The sequence below is a fragment of the Larimichthys crocea genome, chromosome XV (genome assembly GCF_000972845.2).
Source record: "Larimichthys crocea isolate SSNF chromosome XV, L_crocea_2.0, whole genome shotgun sequence".
Lineage (NCBI taxonomy): Eukaryota > Metazoa > Chordata > Actinopteri > Sciaenidae > Larimichthys > Larimichthys crocea.
The window spans coordinates 23,666,950-23,684,121 of NC_040025.1; the positions used below are offsets into that span (position 1 = coordinate 23,666,950).

The window sequence follows — 17,172 nt, forward strand, 5'->3', positions numbered from 1 at the left end:
AGCATCAGATGTAAAGAGACTATGAGACAGCAGAGATACTCTACAGTGTACACTACAGTTTATAGAGAAATCAAAGGATTACCTCTGTCTGCTTCTCAACACACTCTCCCTTAAATCTTCCACTTCCCCGACACTAGCAGAAAATCTTCTTGTTAAAAAATGAATACTGTACTTTTTATAGTATATCTATAGCTAATTAATATTTTTACAGGGCCATTTGGGGGGCTTTCACTGCTGGGGCCACCCCTAGGCGGTAGCCAACCTTTCGGTTGATGGTTAAGTCTGCACTACCCTTATCGGCCTGTCTCTGCATGCAAACTGCTGTCATTTGAGCTTCGCAACATCAGTGATATCACTTCAGTTATCATAGTTCATGATGTGTTCGTGTTCAACATGCTGCAGCGGTCAGCACAGAACGCACAGTGCCAAATTATAATATTTCATAAGAGGACGTATGTTAAATAGCACTGATTTGTGTTGCAAAACTAGTTCATAACTACATTTTAAATATAATTTTGTTTCAGCTGCAATTCATAGGTCGCATAGGTTCATGGAAATCACTTTAAATATCAGTCCTTGACTCTTGAAAATGATAAATGCTGAAATGAAACAGCAACATTTTCAGAAGATTGGAGTAAAACATTATAGAAGAACCTGCTGTGATAAAAAATAAATAAATAAATAAAGCTTATAATAAAATGCCCCAGGGGCCAAATAACCAAATAGAAAAAAAACCTAAAAAGTCCAGATGCAATCTGAGAGTGTAATCTATTTGCTTCTCATTTCCCCATTATCCTGAAGGAAATACTTGTTCATTTCTTTAAGCTATGGACAATTAAAAAAGAAATGAAATCGGCTGGAAGCTGCTGTGTAGAGGGGATTGCAATAAGATGCCTAGGCATGAATAATAACACCAAGACTGGAAGTTTATTTTTAGACTCAAAATGTACCCATAATTTAATGAGAGTTATGCTTCATGGCATCAAAGCCAACGTGGGATGTACTTACTGCTGCAGTAACTGCATTTTTTATTTTTTTTTAGGTTTATGGTTGGTTATTGGAAATAATAAAAAATCACTTTTGCTTAACCTAGCAATAAAACACAGAACTAGACTCAAAATCTCATGAGGCATGAAGAAAGCAAAGAGGAGAGATCTCTGATTCATTAAGTGTAGATATGAGTGAGCTCTACTCAGTCTACACAATTTATAATGAGGTTTACTGCCGTTCACAGGCCTCTTGTCAAGTCAGTAATGAGACCGAAACATGCTCATCATACAGATGCTTCATACACACGAGTTCAATCAAAACGTACATTCATAAGTGTCTAAGGCATGTAACATATGCACACACAAGGCCTGTAATCTGAACAATCTCTGCACAGTGTACATGCAGCTCCTGAAAGGCAGATTAATAGTGTTGTCAAGATTAATGACTGTGGGTGTTGCAGTTTTTATCAATAGATCATTTATTAAAGGTGCAGGAAACTCAAAATGATGAAAGTGTAACTGATCCCGCCCTGAGCTCATAAAGCAGAACATAAAACAGGAAGCAGGAAGAAGACTGGAAAAACAGCCAGATAAGGAGGAACTTAGGATATTGATTGGCATTTACAATAGCCAATAGCAAGTGTGGATTACACACCACTGCTATGCATTGTAGCTAGTGCAATGAGCGAGAGTCAACGTCTACTTTCTAGTGAGCTCAGTCAGACCTGGGACCAAACCCAACCTCTGAAACCAGTGGTGGCCTGGCGGGTTTGGATCCTTGCATCTCAGCACTCAGTAAGGCTGGTGAGCTGCATGGCTGACCAAGCTAACAACAGTAGCAGTTCACTACTTAATCATTCCTCGAGTAAATTCCCTGGTCTCAGAGGCTGTGCTCCAACCCAGTCGAGTTGAGCTGCTGAGCCCAACTTCTGTTGCCTGTTAATGGCAGATTCAGCAGCCGTTAAGAAGCAATTAGCTACTTTAGCAAGTACCATAATTTTCGGACTATTGAGCGCACCTGAATATAAGCTGCACCAGCTAAATTTGAAAAGAAAATACATTTTGTACACATATAGGCCACACTTGAATATAGGCCGCAGGTTTTCATGTTGTAACATGTTATTTACACAAATAGACGGTACACAAAGATTTTTTTTTGTTTTAATTTGAGACACGCTTTTTTTTTCAAACTGTGCCTGAAAATCGGCAGTATGGCACCAACACGCCATCAACACAGGATGCCAAGATTACGTGCAGTAGCTATATTTTCTTCTTTGATGGCCAGATCGATTGCCTTTAGCTATAAGCTGCATCATATGCATTTCACCGTTGTAGGGTTCAAAGCGTGTGAAAAAAGTAGCGGCTTATAGTCCGACAATTACGGTAGTTAAAAGTTTAAACTATCTGTCCATCAAGGCACTCTGTAAATCACAGAGAGTTGAAGCTGAACAGCTGAAGGACACCAAATATATTGTGTATAAAATCTGATCCAGTTTGAATCAAGTTCTAAAGTTGTGCTTTTGTACAGTAATCAGTGAGACCTGGACATAGATGACTGTAGCAGCCCTCACACTCACTCATAGACTGGATCAAACAGGAACCACTGCAGTCCGGTGGTGTTATAAGAGAGAAAGTGTTTCATTGGATGTAAAATTACTACACGCCCCCGAGTGCAGGATGACATCATCAACAACTTTTTATGGTTTATCAGGAAATGACAAACTAAAATAATGACCTCTTTGTCATTAATTGGGCACATATGTGACATTTTTAGATTTTTCAAAATATTTTTTAATGAATTGAGGTGTTCTGGCACGTCCAACTGGGAGGAGACCTCGGGGCAGACCCAGAACCTGCTGAGGGGACTATATAGCCATCTAGCCTGGGAATGCGTCCGGATCTCCCAGGAGGAACTGGAATGCATTGCTGGGGAGAGGGAGGTCTGGAACACCCTGCTAAACCTCCACCACCGACCCAAATAAGTGGAAGTGAAATAGATGGATGGATAATGTGAGTTTTACTTTGCATGGAGGACCACACTGTTTCTGGCTCACTGTCATTCCACTAAAGCTTTAGTGTTTTTATCAATGAGAGCAGTAAATATCTAACATTGATTAAATGACAGTATAAACGATTTGAATTAAATGAGGTAATTGTTTTAAATGTTCATTTTGTGGTTAAAGAAGGAACACCAGTAAATTGATATGCTGTTTATCACTGATCTGCTGCCCGCTGAGCAGCACCACTGGAGCAGCTGGGGTTAAGGGCCTTGCTGAAGGGCACCTCAGAGGTGGTAATGAGGGAGGGGTAAGCACTGCCTTTCACTCTTCCCATCTATGTTTTACTGGGGACGGAACTGAAGAAAACCCAGTCACATGCTCACTTCTCTAACCTTTAGTCCACCTCTGCCCGTAGATGAATAAGACTGAAATGTAGTTTAATGTAGTTAAAGCAGGAACACAGGTAAACCGATGTGCATGTATCTCTGTGATTGACAGTTGATTTATACTGTATGAAGAGCTTCTCCTTCACTTCATTAGACCCCTGCAGCCACATGAGGGCAGCATGACAGATATGTTGATAAATCTGCAGCCTCTGATTGGATATGCACTGCGCCAGAGTGCAACACCATTACACACAGCCCGTTCACTGTGTTTACCTTTCATTAAATCACTGCAAACGACACCAAGCTGCTATAAAATAAGCACACACACTTCTACACACACCACATAGGTCTGTTGGAACTGTGGTGTTCTGCTGTTCATGTAGAGGACTTCTGGAAATCTGTATCACATTTTACGATCAATAAAATCTAACAGTAACAATAATTCGTATTTAAAGGAGCACCAGGTTTGTGATGTTGTGTGTGTGCATCATGCAATGCAGAGTTTTCCATTGTTGGAGGTGTGTTTGCCATCCTTCACTCTGATTGGCTCAGCTGTTTCAGTATCACCACACCCTCCAATCTATGTGTTCACCATCATCCAGCCTTTTTTCACTTTGAGCTGCTGCGCATGCATGAACCAAATTGGCGGGATAGCTTGGAGACACCCACAGAGTCTGTGTGCCCGAGACATGCTACCTTTTGTTTTTACCTACATTACCTACACATGTTGCATTGTCATAGCTGTAGCTTTGTTTACTGCAGCGCAGCATGTTGGTACAATTAAAGACTAACTGTAATCCTGAAAAGCAGCTTTTCACTGCCCCCTCTGATTAAAACATACAAACCTGTTTCACTTCTAGCTCGGGTTAGCTGTGGTCAGAAATCTGCTTTTTTTCTTGAGTCCACCTGTGCATCACTGCAGCAAGGTGAGAAGTTAAACCACTGGATGTCAGCAAAAACTAGATTTTCAGGTGGTGTTTAGTTACTTTTTCAGTTCCCTCTCTCTCTGTGAAATACAGGTTTTGTTCTGTCGTGTTTTAATAAGTCTGATGTAAATGACACATAAGATGGTCTCATTCCTCAGGTGAACCGATGCTCTGTCTGCAAAGAAACTCTTGTTGGGTTCTTCTTGGTGCACTATTCTTATTTTTCGAACATGCTGTTGGCAGTTTCCTGTTCTTTCATTTCTTCTCAGTTTGCTTAGGAAATGTCAGTTAAATATACCAAAGTATGTGACCATCACTGGTCCTTATCTATGCAGAACAACATACTGAATATTTCATGGGCGCATATTCATGCAAATACACATAATGCATGTAAACACATCTCAGTTAGATATGTGAAGGCATTTCTGTATGAAACACGCGCACAATGTGTAGTTGACTGTGTGGACACACTCACGCATCAAGGTGTTTTCTTACTTCAGACAGGCAGGACTTACCCTCAGCTGCTCTTGCGCACAGCTCATTAGTTGGCCTGGAATCTACAAGAGAAGACACAATTAGCTGTTGACTCTGAAGTGACCACAGTCCTTAAAAGGCTTCTACAGCAGCCATTACAACAGATGAGCACAACTCTATTCAATTATCCACCCACATTCCTAATCAAGACAGTGAAAGCTGAAGACTAAACTGTAAAAATGTTACAAATAGAGCTCTTTCACTTCATTCATGGAAATTGTTGGTTACACAAGCCTGAAAGAGGAAATCAACAATCAGACTTAAAGCTTCATTGAGTGCAGCATTTGTATCCAAAATAATAAAAGAAAACATTCATTAGTTACACCAAAGGCGGGTCATTTCTGGGGGTCTCCAGATGGGTTTGAAGGATAAAATAAAATATTGAGACAGGAAGCAGATCTCAGCAATGTCAACACGAGACGAGAACTCCTAAACACTGCATACTATAGGCTACTCCTCCAGTGAACAGTCATTATCCAATCATATCTTAGCAACTATGCACATAAGCTTTGGACAACACGATGGATGTGGTGGTAGGAAAGAGTGATGCTCAGTCTTTTTTATCCAACTTTACAAAACTAAAGAAAGGTTAAATAAATGGTTTAATGAGTGTATTCTGCTCTAATAATAGCTGCTATATTAATGCCTGCATAAGCAGTTCAATTCCAAGGCCAGGGGCTAGCATATCCTTAGCTAACTACATTACCTACAGAGTATGTTTGAAAAAAGCCCTGTCTAAGAAATCCATTGTAACCCCCAAATGCATGTGAGCCGCGGTCACCACAGCAATACGTGGCCCAGAAGCAGGCCTCCACTCGGCTCCATGTTGAATACGTGGCTGTTCTATTTTTGATGGATGCCAATTCACACAGAGCACCTCGAGCTGACAGGAAGTCAGACACATACAGACACAACAGCATAGAGAAGCCGGTGGATTTTCAAAATAAAATTCCCTGTGCAAACTGCTGGTCATAAAAAAAGGCAAAAGAGAAACAAATGAACTACGAAGCATATTTACACATGTAGAAGAATATTTAGAAGCACATAACCCAGGAAAATGGCCAAATCTGAGCAAATACAGTCAGTCTGGCGGGCTAAACACTTCTGAAACGCTCCTAGTGGGGTTTGAAGTCATGTGGAAGATGGACCAAAAGAGCATCAAAGCCGCGGCAGGGTTTCAGGGGGAAGGAAAGCAGTGATGTGTTCAGGTTTGTTTCCCCATTCCACATGCTGAACCCAACCTAAAGCCCAACACTTGGGTCCCACTACAGACATACAACACATTTGACTGTGTACATACACAGATATAGATATAAATACAGCTAAAACAAAGACAACAAGCTCTACAGATACACATAAATATAAACATATTAATATAAACTACTATGTAGAGATTAGAAGTCCATCTTTATGTCCATGAGAAGAAGAAGAAGCTATTATTTTACATGCATTTTAACCCCTAACACACATACAAGGGCTCATAGACATGCAATATGGTGAGAGATGGTGGAGTGATGGGCGGCCCCCCTGAGTGTGCACAGGAGGTGAACTACCATCCCTCCAGCTACCAGTCCACCTTCCATATTTTGGTCCATGTTGGACTTGAACTGGCCACCCTCCGGTTCCCAGTGAAAATTAATAATTTACAGGTGGATGTTTGAGACGTTATTGCACAGGGATTGTTCTTGACACTGTGCGTCTGTGTTAACTGTCCATCCAAATGATGGCCTGTGGGTAGAAAATGTTCTTGAGTCTGTTTGTTTCGGTGCACAGTGCTCTGTAGAGCCTCCCAGAAGAGAGAAGTTCGATCTGGGGAAGTTTACCTAACGTAAGTTTACCAGACTGAGTGGTTAGTCATCATCCAAAAAGCCCTTTCTCTACAGATACAAGAAATAAAAAAAACCTAACCTCAGTTTTGCTTTCCCAAAAATGTTTTCATTAATAAGCATCAAAATAAAAAGAATAAAATCAAAAAATCAAAAGTTCTGCTTAAGAGAAATAACTTTCTGTGATTGTTGAGAAGCTCAAAGGACATAATTCTAATGTTCTAGATATTCTGGTTTATGTGCTGACTAGCTACCTATGTTTGACAGTATCAACAACAAATGAGGATTAGGACATTTGCCTGCACATGCTAGCTTAAAGGTCAGTGTAAAGTGGGTCTGCACAGTCCAGTATCTCTACAAATTACATCCACTTTGGCCGAGTTTGCACCTCACGATTAAGTCTACTGCCAACGTTCAATGTCAACACAGCAAATATTGTGTCTTTGTTGTTGGTCAGGATGGTGGATTCACATGTAGCACATAACATGTCCAACCTCCATTTCATCCAACCTAACAAAAGTTTGGAATTATTTTCTTCAGCCCATAAAAAATCAAATGTATTTCTTACTGTCACTTTGGGCTACAAAATATGAGAAGCTGCTTAGATCAGTTTTCTTGGTCTCCAGTCCCCACCCTGTGTTTCTGTCCCAGATGTACAGTGACAGATGTGATAAAAACAGCTTGCTTTAAAGTTTGTATTGCATATTTCCTCAGTTTATGGTGGCAGAATCTTTGATCATTTCACATAGAACATACTGTTTGACAACATTTATGTGACCAACTTTGTAATTCATGCACTCAAATTAGAGGAAGTTACTGTAACATGAGGAACTGAAGTGACAGGTTGTTGTGGCTACTCTGTTAAGCTGGATAGATAGATAGATAGATAGATAGATAGATAGATAGATAGATAGATAGATAGATAGATAGATAGATAGATAGATAGATAGATAGATAGACAGACATTTAAGATCAGAATATATAAATCCTGAGTAAGCATGTGAAAAGTGAAAGATTTTATTAATGCTGGTCTCAAACTGCAGACTGTTGCTATTTCTAACCCCAACACTGTGTAGATCTAGTACGATGCAAATTCAAAAAAGTATAAGTATAAAATAAGATTTGTTTGCACTTCTTCATGTATGACACAGGCAAAATGGGGAAGTGAGTGAAAGAGATGAAGACAGAGATTATGTGAAAAGGAGAAAAGAAAGATCTGAGAGTTGCATAAATCAAAAGAGGCAAGAGAGAGGAGAGAGAGAGAGAGAGAGAGAGAGAGAGAGAGAGAGAGAGAGAGAGAGAGAGAGAGATGGTAGAGCAAAGCTCTGTGAAGCACCGTATACCTTAGCCATGCAGAAAATGCTGGAGTAAAGAAAATTCCAATAAGTCTGCTGATCAAAGCCAAATGAGCCTGACAGGGAGAGAGAGAGAGAGAGAGAGAGAGAGAGAGAGAGAGAGAGAGAGAGAGAGAGAGAGAGAGAGAGAGCCTACAGTGAAATGACACAGAGATTATAGAGGGCAGGATCTCACACCAGGAGCTACAGAATCAGCTATTCAGCCACAACAGCTGGCTTCTGCCAACCAGATGCCGATCCATCACTGCTTCAGTCTGAAATCATTACTTGAGCTCAGTTTTGGGAAATGACTCCTTTCTGAATGTTGTGAAAAGGCTCTCGAGGGCCTAGGTGTTCCCTGAGAAGGGTTTTTACAGCCCATCAGAGCCACAGAGCAACATGTCAGGCTTCAGCATCGGTGTCTGTCTGATTCAGTCATATTCCTTTTGGCTGGCAGTTGAAATCTTTGATGTCTTTATTCTAGAGGCAAAGCTGGTCCTTGCTTTCGATGGAAAAAGTATTGTTACACAGAATGACTCACAGTTGAAAGCTAGAAGGAAAAGACTGAAATAATGTCAATGAAAGTTCAACTTGATGCATGCTATGGATCAGCATTTCAAACTAAAATACTATTGGATATTCACTGTGAGATGTATCTTACTTTTTACCTGCATTACCTTATTACCAGATTATTGACCTATTAAATGCAGTCTTTGTTTTAGCACTGGCAGTTTTTAGATTAGTAGGGAGGCGGAAGAGACAGGACTGCCAACATGCCAGCGGCCAGAGTAGGTTCATGTAGGTTCATCGACTGTGTCGTTGTCTTGTACTAATGGCATGTCTACACGGGAGGTGTGTCTACACAGGAGGTGTGTCGGCACAGCAGGCGTGTCTACACAGGAGGATGTAATAAATGTGCTTCTATTTCCAGTCCAACTACACAGGTGGTGTAACAGCTTGCTTCCCTCATGCTATATGTAATGTATGATAACGTGACCTAAAACGTATTTTTATTTGTTGGGCTCGAAGCACTGCCAAAAGACGGTTGACCTACACTCAATATTGTGCCTGAAAGCATCCTCTGTAGACAAAGACAGAGCATGGAAGCTGTTGCTGCTCTGCTAACATGCTGTTCATGCTATGCCCCCTATGTAGATACGGTGTTCGCCAGCCTGCAGGTCGCCTCGCTGTTCCGAATAGATGCTGCTGTGGTAATTCTAGAGTAAAAGACTTCAGGGAAAGTTTAGATTTTTTTAAAGAGCTTCTTTTGATTGTGATAAGCTGCTTTTTCAGTCTATTTTGGTGTTGGCACATGGCTCCACACTGCCAAGCTGGCATTTTCCTGGAGTGCAATGAAGTTATTTCCTCAAGTGTGGCGGTTGAATACTTTGGCAACTTGCTCTGTGTCCCAGTGGAGAAGAGGTGCGCTAAAGGGTGTTGTGATGCTAATTCAGCAGAACTGCAATCTTCTTGCCAAAGATGACAACTCTGTTGTGTTCCCCCATGTTTGGAGTAGGTTGACAGCTGACTGCCTGCAATGTATGTGTTCTGTCATATTTTCATCACTTTATACCCATTCAAACCTCTCATCTCTAACTCAAATACCTCCTAAGAGGTAAACTCCCCTAAGGATTTATGAACTGCCATAACAGGGACAGTCCTGTGTTTAAAGGAGATGAAAGTCACAAATGGCATTGGCCTGTGTGGATGAAATATCTCAGGCCAAAGATAGAAGGGAAGAAGTGAGATTCCTGGTTGAGCCTGGACAGACAAATTTTACCTGGCAGCATTGATTCAATTATATATATATATTATATCATTATCAAGGTTAAAGTGGGTTTTGTAATATTGTCATTGTTTCAATTGTTCATGACTTTCTAAGTAAAAAGTGTCATGTAAGCATGTAAAAATGTAAAAAGTATAAAAATGATGAAAAAAAACATGCTTGTGGCACTTAGAGCTCATAGCATTAAAACATTATGTCGGTCATATTATTGGCACAAATTGCAAAAGATTCATCTTCATATGATGAGGCTGCAGCTGAAGCTGCCATTATTAAGTATATTACTAATCTAATCTGGGTTTGATAGAATCGTCAGAAATGTCAAAACATGGAGGTCTTATTTCTTAAGTAAAATTTACTAGAGAAAAATTCCCACAATTTTCTTGTCAACTGGAAACATTTTAAATTGGTATGGTTTGTACTGCGGAGGATGTGAGGGCTCTGCAGCAGGTGACTGAAGTCCAGAACGTCATTGGTATCCACCGACCATACAGCAATGATACAGGTAAGGTGAGGTGCCTGTGCAGAGCCTATAGACCTACCCCAGTACCAGCCTGTCCACTCTGTTGCCATCTGGCAAGCCATACATAAGTATCCACTGACATCAGGGCAGCTGTTTTTCTCTGAGAATCTAACACCTAAAATACACAGCATGTAGAACGGCTACAGAACGGCTTCACTCCGGAACGACAGCGTACTCCGTCCGCCAACTCACACATAATTCGTTTGTGATGCACACTGGTGTGGCTCCGCCGGCCACCGAGCATCGCGAGAACGCACGAGATCTCGCGAATTCACGCATAATCGCGCAATATTGCCGGCTGTAGTCTCTTTAACTCCTGCAATGGCATTCCACGCCGCATCTTTTTTCTGGTGTCTTTATAAATAATAATCATAAATCATCATAAATGATAGGTTGATTTTGGACCTCCTGAATCAACTTCTCCTCATCCATGGTGTCGACGGCGTGAAAAGATGCCTGAAAACCTCTGACCTGTTGACTTGTCGGCCCCACCCATTATGACGTGTTCTTATAATGAAACTTGATCTGCGGTGAAGGCGGAGTATTTTATTTTGAAAATCAACCGGGGTTTTATTTTGTATTTTGTAGTAGATTTCCTTCCCTGCACAATTTTCTCTGTGCTGAATTTATGCGCCGTGCTCCGCCGTCCGTGAAAAATAGAATCTCTGCGTATGTGTTGCGGAGGGCTGCCGGACGCTGCAGTCATTCCAGAGCCGTGACGCAGCGGGGACGGAGACTGTGTGAGCTGACATATTGACTGAAATTGAAACGTATCGGCTCCGTGTATTTTATGGGTCAGTCTCCTCAACTCATCCCTCATACTCCACCTTAAGAAAAGTTTTTGTTTTATTTCTTTGTCTTGTGTTGCATTAAAGGATGCAACATGGATTTTTTTCAGTAACTCAGTCCTTAGGGACCAGAGGGTGGCTTGTTCAAGTCCAGCACGACCACAGTGTGCAGTGTCGACTGGTAGCCATCACACCACTATCTCTCCAAATTTGCATGTCTTTGAGCCCTTTGTGTGTGTGCTCTATTTTGGGTCTATATGTGTAAACTGGAATGAGGGATTAATAAAGCAAATCTTCAACCCTGTGAAGAAAAACAGATAAATGGACCATGAACATTGATATTTGCTGAGCACATTTATGCTCCAAAGGAGATAGAGCCTTTTGTTTTGAAATAAACCCCTGATATTTCCTGGAGTGCCACACTGAGAACAAACTTGATGTAAACCAGCAGTGAAGTAAAACAAAAGCCTCAATACGTTTAGATTCCAGCAGCACACTTTTTAGACTAGTAGTCCTGGGGCAGATACACAAATTATTTTTTTTTCACAAGCATTTTAATTCAGGAAAACCTTGAGCCTGGTTCTAATTTAACAATTAAGAAGACGTTTGCATGTGTCCCATTTGTATGCCATGAAGCTATTCGAGTACACAGTAGCATTCATTACAGGTATAGGATTACAAATGAACAACTGATTTCAATTTAGTGAGGCCAGTATGTTACACACCATTTCTCATCACGTCTTGAAATCTAGTATTGTTGCCGATGCACATCTTCGTTTTTTTAAATATATATATATATATACATATATAAAATACTGAAGAGAAGGGAGAGTGTTATGTAGATAATTAATGAATCTATGTTGCACAAAACTCTAAAACCTGCAGGGAATGAAAGCTGGGAGGCAAAGATGGAAACAGAGAGGGGGTGGAAAGCAAGAATGAGTGAGACGATGCTGAATAAGCAAGAATGCTTGCAGCCCCCAGTGGGAGACTGTACCTCAACCACTGCAGTCAGCTCATAAAAGACTGTGAGAGAGGTTGAAACATGTAGGGGGGAGGGGGGCATTAGGAGCGATATGAGGACAAATACCTACTGAAGTCCTGCTAGCAGCTCCTACAGGATGCTTGTGTTCATTACACATCGCAAGATTTGCATGAAACAAATGACATACTGGCAATTATGCGTCTTACTGGTGGTAAATTAAATTATGTCAGGTCACTGAAATACCTTTAATGGCAATAGAAAGAAAAGGGTCCATTGAGTCAAAAATACCATTTGAAACATGAATATTCACTTAAAACTTAATTTTAAATACAGTTATCAGCTTTGCCACAAGCAGTGCCACTTTTTTTTTTTCCCGGGGATGTAGTCACACGATATCCTAAGGCTAAAAGTAGCTCCTTAGTGGTGTAGTTGGAAAATATGGTGCCTTATTTTTAGCCTTTTCTTCTAGGTAAGTGTTTTGTTTAAACTGCAGTTATAGCGCTGTGTTCAAAGTGTCAAACTATATTGACGAAACAGCAATTTTAATACATGTAACATCATAATATTTCATTCAAATTTAACAGAGACAAAATAAAACACAAAACGCTTGTGCACTAACTCTGGTTTGAGCAAAATAAAACCCTAATTCACAGTTAGATGTGAAAATATTTTGGCTCTACATGTGGTTTTTCCCCATTGCCTCTCTGATGCCTGACCTGCCTCTTGCTTGTCTCCTGATATTTTCACATCTTACCTGGTTAATTAACTCTCTTATGGTAATGGCTGAGTGTTAATATAAAAAGGCTATGATGCTTGTGCAGAATTATACTAAAACATTCTTTTAAAGAAAGCTCATTCCACCAAGTAATGCCTCTTTGCAAAATCTGCTTGGTTGACCTTTTTTCGGGTTAGAGTACCAGGCCCTCAAAATGAATGTCCCTGATCATAGTTGATCATAGCAACATGGTCAAACTTACACCAGCTCTTAGCTTAAGAGTTATCTCAGTTGTTCTTAAGAGGAATTTTAAGTGTCATTTACAGTAGAGAAACTCCTTGTTCTTGTCCTTTGTGGATGTAGTCAGTAATCAAGTTACATTGCATTGGACCAAGAATGACTAACAAACTAACACCAACATCCCTATGTCTGCCTGTCAGCAGGGAAAAAATGAAGATATCTGAAAAAAGTTACCAATACATCATATCAATACAAAGGTATAAGACCCTTGTTTTCATGGACCTTTGTCTGATATGCAACGCAAGATATACAGCCGCAAATACAAGGTTTTTGGGGTAGTTCATGACTAACACATACACATACACACAACATGTAACACATACATACACCATGAGTCAGTGGACACCACTATAATTATTGTGTTCAGGTGCTTCAGTCACACCCATTGTTAAGAGGTGCACACAATTCAGCACATACCCATGCAGTCTGCATAGACAAAAAATAATATTTAGATTGGGTTGTAAAGAACTCAGTGACTCTAAATGTGGCACAGTCCCATGATACCACCTCTGCCACAAGTCAGTTTGTGAAATCTCCACCTTACTAGATATGTCCCAGTCAACTATAGGAGCTGTTACTATGAAGTGAAAGCGACAAGGAGGAACAATAGCTTATCAATGAGGTGGTAGACCATGCAAACTCGCAAACAGACAGAGTGGGGCTCCACTCACTACAGAGTTCCAAAAACTGCCTCTGGAAGCAACATCAGTACAAGAACTGTGCATTGGGAGCTTCATGAAATGTGTTTCCATGGTCGAGCAGTTCCATACACAATGCCAAGCGTCAGCTGGAAGGTAAAGCACACTACAACCGGACACTGGATTTTGAAGTGATGAATCACACTTCAGTATTTGGCAACCTGATGGATGAATCCTTCTGTTTGGAAGGTGTCAGTAGAATATATGCCTACCAGACTGCATAGTGGCTTCTAGTTAAAACTAAAAAAAAGGACAACCAGCTCCAGCACCTTGGAAATGGTTTAGTCTAGCATTCTGTACTAAAAAGCAATCCAAGAAGCATTGACATTCTGTGGTAATTTCTAACAGTCATGGTTACCTACTGTTAAATGAATGGTGAAGAAAAGTTTCTGTGCATTATACTGAGAAAACATAATCCTCATTAGCTCCACTCACACAGCAGCTGTATCCTCCTGTTCTCTCAATCTCTCTGCCTTCCACTCTTGGCCAGGGGAAAGAAAAGGGGAGCATACTTTATAGTGACAGGCAGAGCGGCCAAATACCAATAGAGAATACATCAGCTTGGCAATTATTGGATTATCTCACGCTGATATCATTACCGCCAAGCATTCACTCCAATCATTGATTGCATTTTTCAATTTACTTCACCATTAATGCGAGTGGCCCGACTGAACAATCTTCTGATGAGCCCATGGCTCAGTCGATAAGTCCCGCCCCTCAGGTGCTATTCAAAGTGTGTGTGTGTGTGTGTGTGTGTGTGTGTGTGTGTGTGTGCGTGTGTGTGTGTGTGTGTGTAAGCATGTGTCTGCGTTTTATAGAATACTCAGAAGTAGTTTCTCATTCTCAGTGGTTCTTTAGGGGCTACCAATCACAGCACGAGGCAGAAAGAAGAGCGTGGGCCGACTAATTTTGAAAAATGGACCTAAAGGAAAAGTAAATCGTCCTCTTTGTGAAGCAAGTCAGTATAAAGTGGGTTAAACACGGCTAAGCTCCAATAAGATCTGGATTTATTAGGCAAAACCTCAAAACCTTCATTATAAATTTTAGTTTTCAAATCACAGCATATATACTGTAAGGCCAAAAACATACAGGCAGAGCCAACTGTCATGTCAATATGTTTCCATGAATGACATCCTGTTTGGTGCAGGACTTTCTATGCCCAGTGTTCTGTAGATATACAGGACATAAATTCTACAGTGGACATTTGACGCAGAAAGCTTTGGCAGTGGGCCAGACGTCTATCAGCTAAACCATGTTATAGACAGGCTTTCCCATTACAAACTATCCAGGATGTGTATGCAGCATGCAGAAAACTACAATGCTACAATGTCTGCAATGATTTAAATGAATCAAAAGACTGTTTAGAGTTGAATTCATATTTGGCACTTCCAAAACCTTTTTGCCACACACCTGTCTTTAACCCCCAAATTCATGGGGCCCGGATACGCCGTGGCCACCAGAACTATACGCAGGCAAACCCCACCTGTCCCGCCATGGTCCAGTTCAAAGGTGTCTTAGAAGCAGGTCTGGAAGGAAGTCAGACACAGAAACAGCATAGAGAATCCGGTCGATTTTCAAAATAAAACAGCTGGTCGTAAAAACAGCCAAAAGAGAAACAAATGAACTATGTAGCATATGACTATGTAGCATAGTTAGAAGAACCCAGCATAGTTAATTAGAACAGCTAACAGCATAATTAGAAGCAGAGACGTGCCCGGTGGGGCTTTGGGGCTGTTTGCTCTGGCTAGCTAACATGACACATGGAATAGTAGTAAGACACTGCATATATAACAATGATAACAGTAATTGAGACTCCACACAAAGTTAAATCTGCAGCTAGTGAGAAATGAACTGTGAGTGAATTGTTACATTACTGCAAAAACTCATATTAGACAACTGCAGTGTATGCAGGCAAAATCTTACTCATAACAATAATGTCAATTCAGGATTTATTTTATTGGCACTGTTTGTTAAGCATCATTGATCTGTCACACAGGATCATGAAAATGAACATAATCACACAATTCATTTCACAACCATCAGCAGACAGTCTCAGGGAAACCATTCACCTTGTTCCAGTACTTCCAGAGCTCAGACCAGACCAGACTGCTGCAGCGAGCTACATTTGTAACTTGATCCTGAATGATCCTCCCAAAGTCAGTAAGATGTATCCTTTGGGTAGATGACATCGACCCTGAGCAAAGAGTGGTGGATTCATGAAAACTAGGACACACAAACAATCAAATGTGCTTAAACCATTTGCACCAGCTTCACAAGAACACATTTATTACAGGGCCAGGGCCTCACTACTCCAAACTATACACCTTTATGACTGCATTAAACAAACATTACTCAATGACCTAATGAGATCTGAACAAATTACCACTGCTGATGTTTTTGTGAAAGGAACATGGTCAGAATCATTTTGGCACAGCTCCTTTATTTTAAGTATTGACACGGTTTGGATGTGAACATGAAGCTCTTTACCCACCCTCTCAGTGAACAAAGCTGTCACATTGTTCTCTTTTTATTTCCCTAATGCATTGCAGGGCACTGTTACAGGAATGTGCAATATCCTTGTCATTGCTCTGTGCCTCACTCTGCACAGAAGCTGAGCTCAGATCCAGAAGCACCACTGTGTGCCTACAGTATGCTTATTAGCAATATGTGGATGTAGGAATAGTTTTGTTGTTGTTGTTTGTTTCATCATGTCAATTAGAATGCAACTGCTGTTTATTAGTTTAAATCATTTTGAGCAGCATGTGGCAGCTGTATGCTCCGTTTGTTAAATATATATATATATATATATATATATATATAGATATAGATATATAATATATATATGCTCTTTATCTTTGACATACAAGCACACCAGATCTTTTAGATCGATGTTAAATCGTTTTAATTCAACTCAAATCACCATAAAATATATGTTTGATCATTCGGCTAGTCCCAGCTTTCATTCTATATCTTCTACAAAGATATGACACACAGTGTAAAGGTACAGTAACAGAGGGATCTAATGGTCAATTAATATTTGATAATTAATATAGTTATGTGAGCTCCAAAGCTGAAAATACAACAGAACAGTTCAAACAGAAAAAAGTTTGCTAGTACTGAACACTGATGGAATCATCAGTTCAAACATGGGTACTCACTCATTAGCCTGGGTATCAATACATCTGACGTTTGCAGGAAGCTCTGTGGAAGTTTAATGCTGAAATATTCCCCAAACGTTCATGTCTCTTCTGTTATTGTCCTTCACTTTTCAACACTTCACAGAAGTTGGAAAGTCACCTTCTGTTTTTGAAACCCACCATCGGAACTATTAAATAAAAAAATATATATAAAAAAGAGGCTCAATCTTTCACATCAAAGTGTGTTT

The 17,172-nt window shown here is 40.4% G+C and overlaps 1 long non-coding RNA gene across 1 annotated transcript in view; it reads right to left on the reverse strand.

Annotated features, from left to right (window-relative positions):
* Nucleotides 1-4,815: 4,815 nt before the first annotated feature.
* LOC113747703 (uncharacterized) overlaps nt 4,816-17,172 on the reverse strand; it is a 131,492-nt gene continuing 119,135 nt past the window's right edge. Inside the window, exon 3 of the long non-coding RNA XR_003463819.1 lies at nt 4,816-4,858. This is a non-coding gene — a long non-coding RNA (uncharacterized LOC113747703). The remainder of the gene's footprint in view (nt 4,859-17,172) is intronic.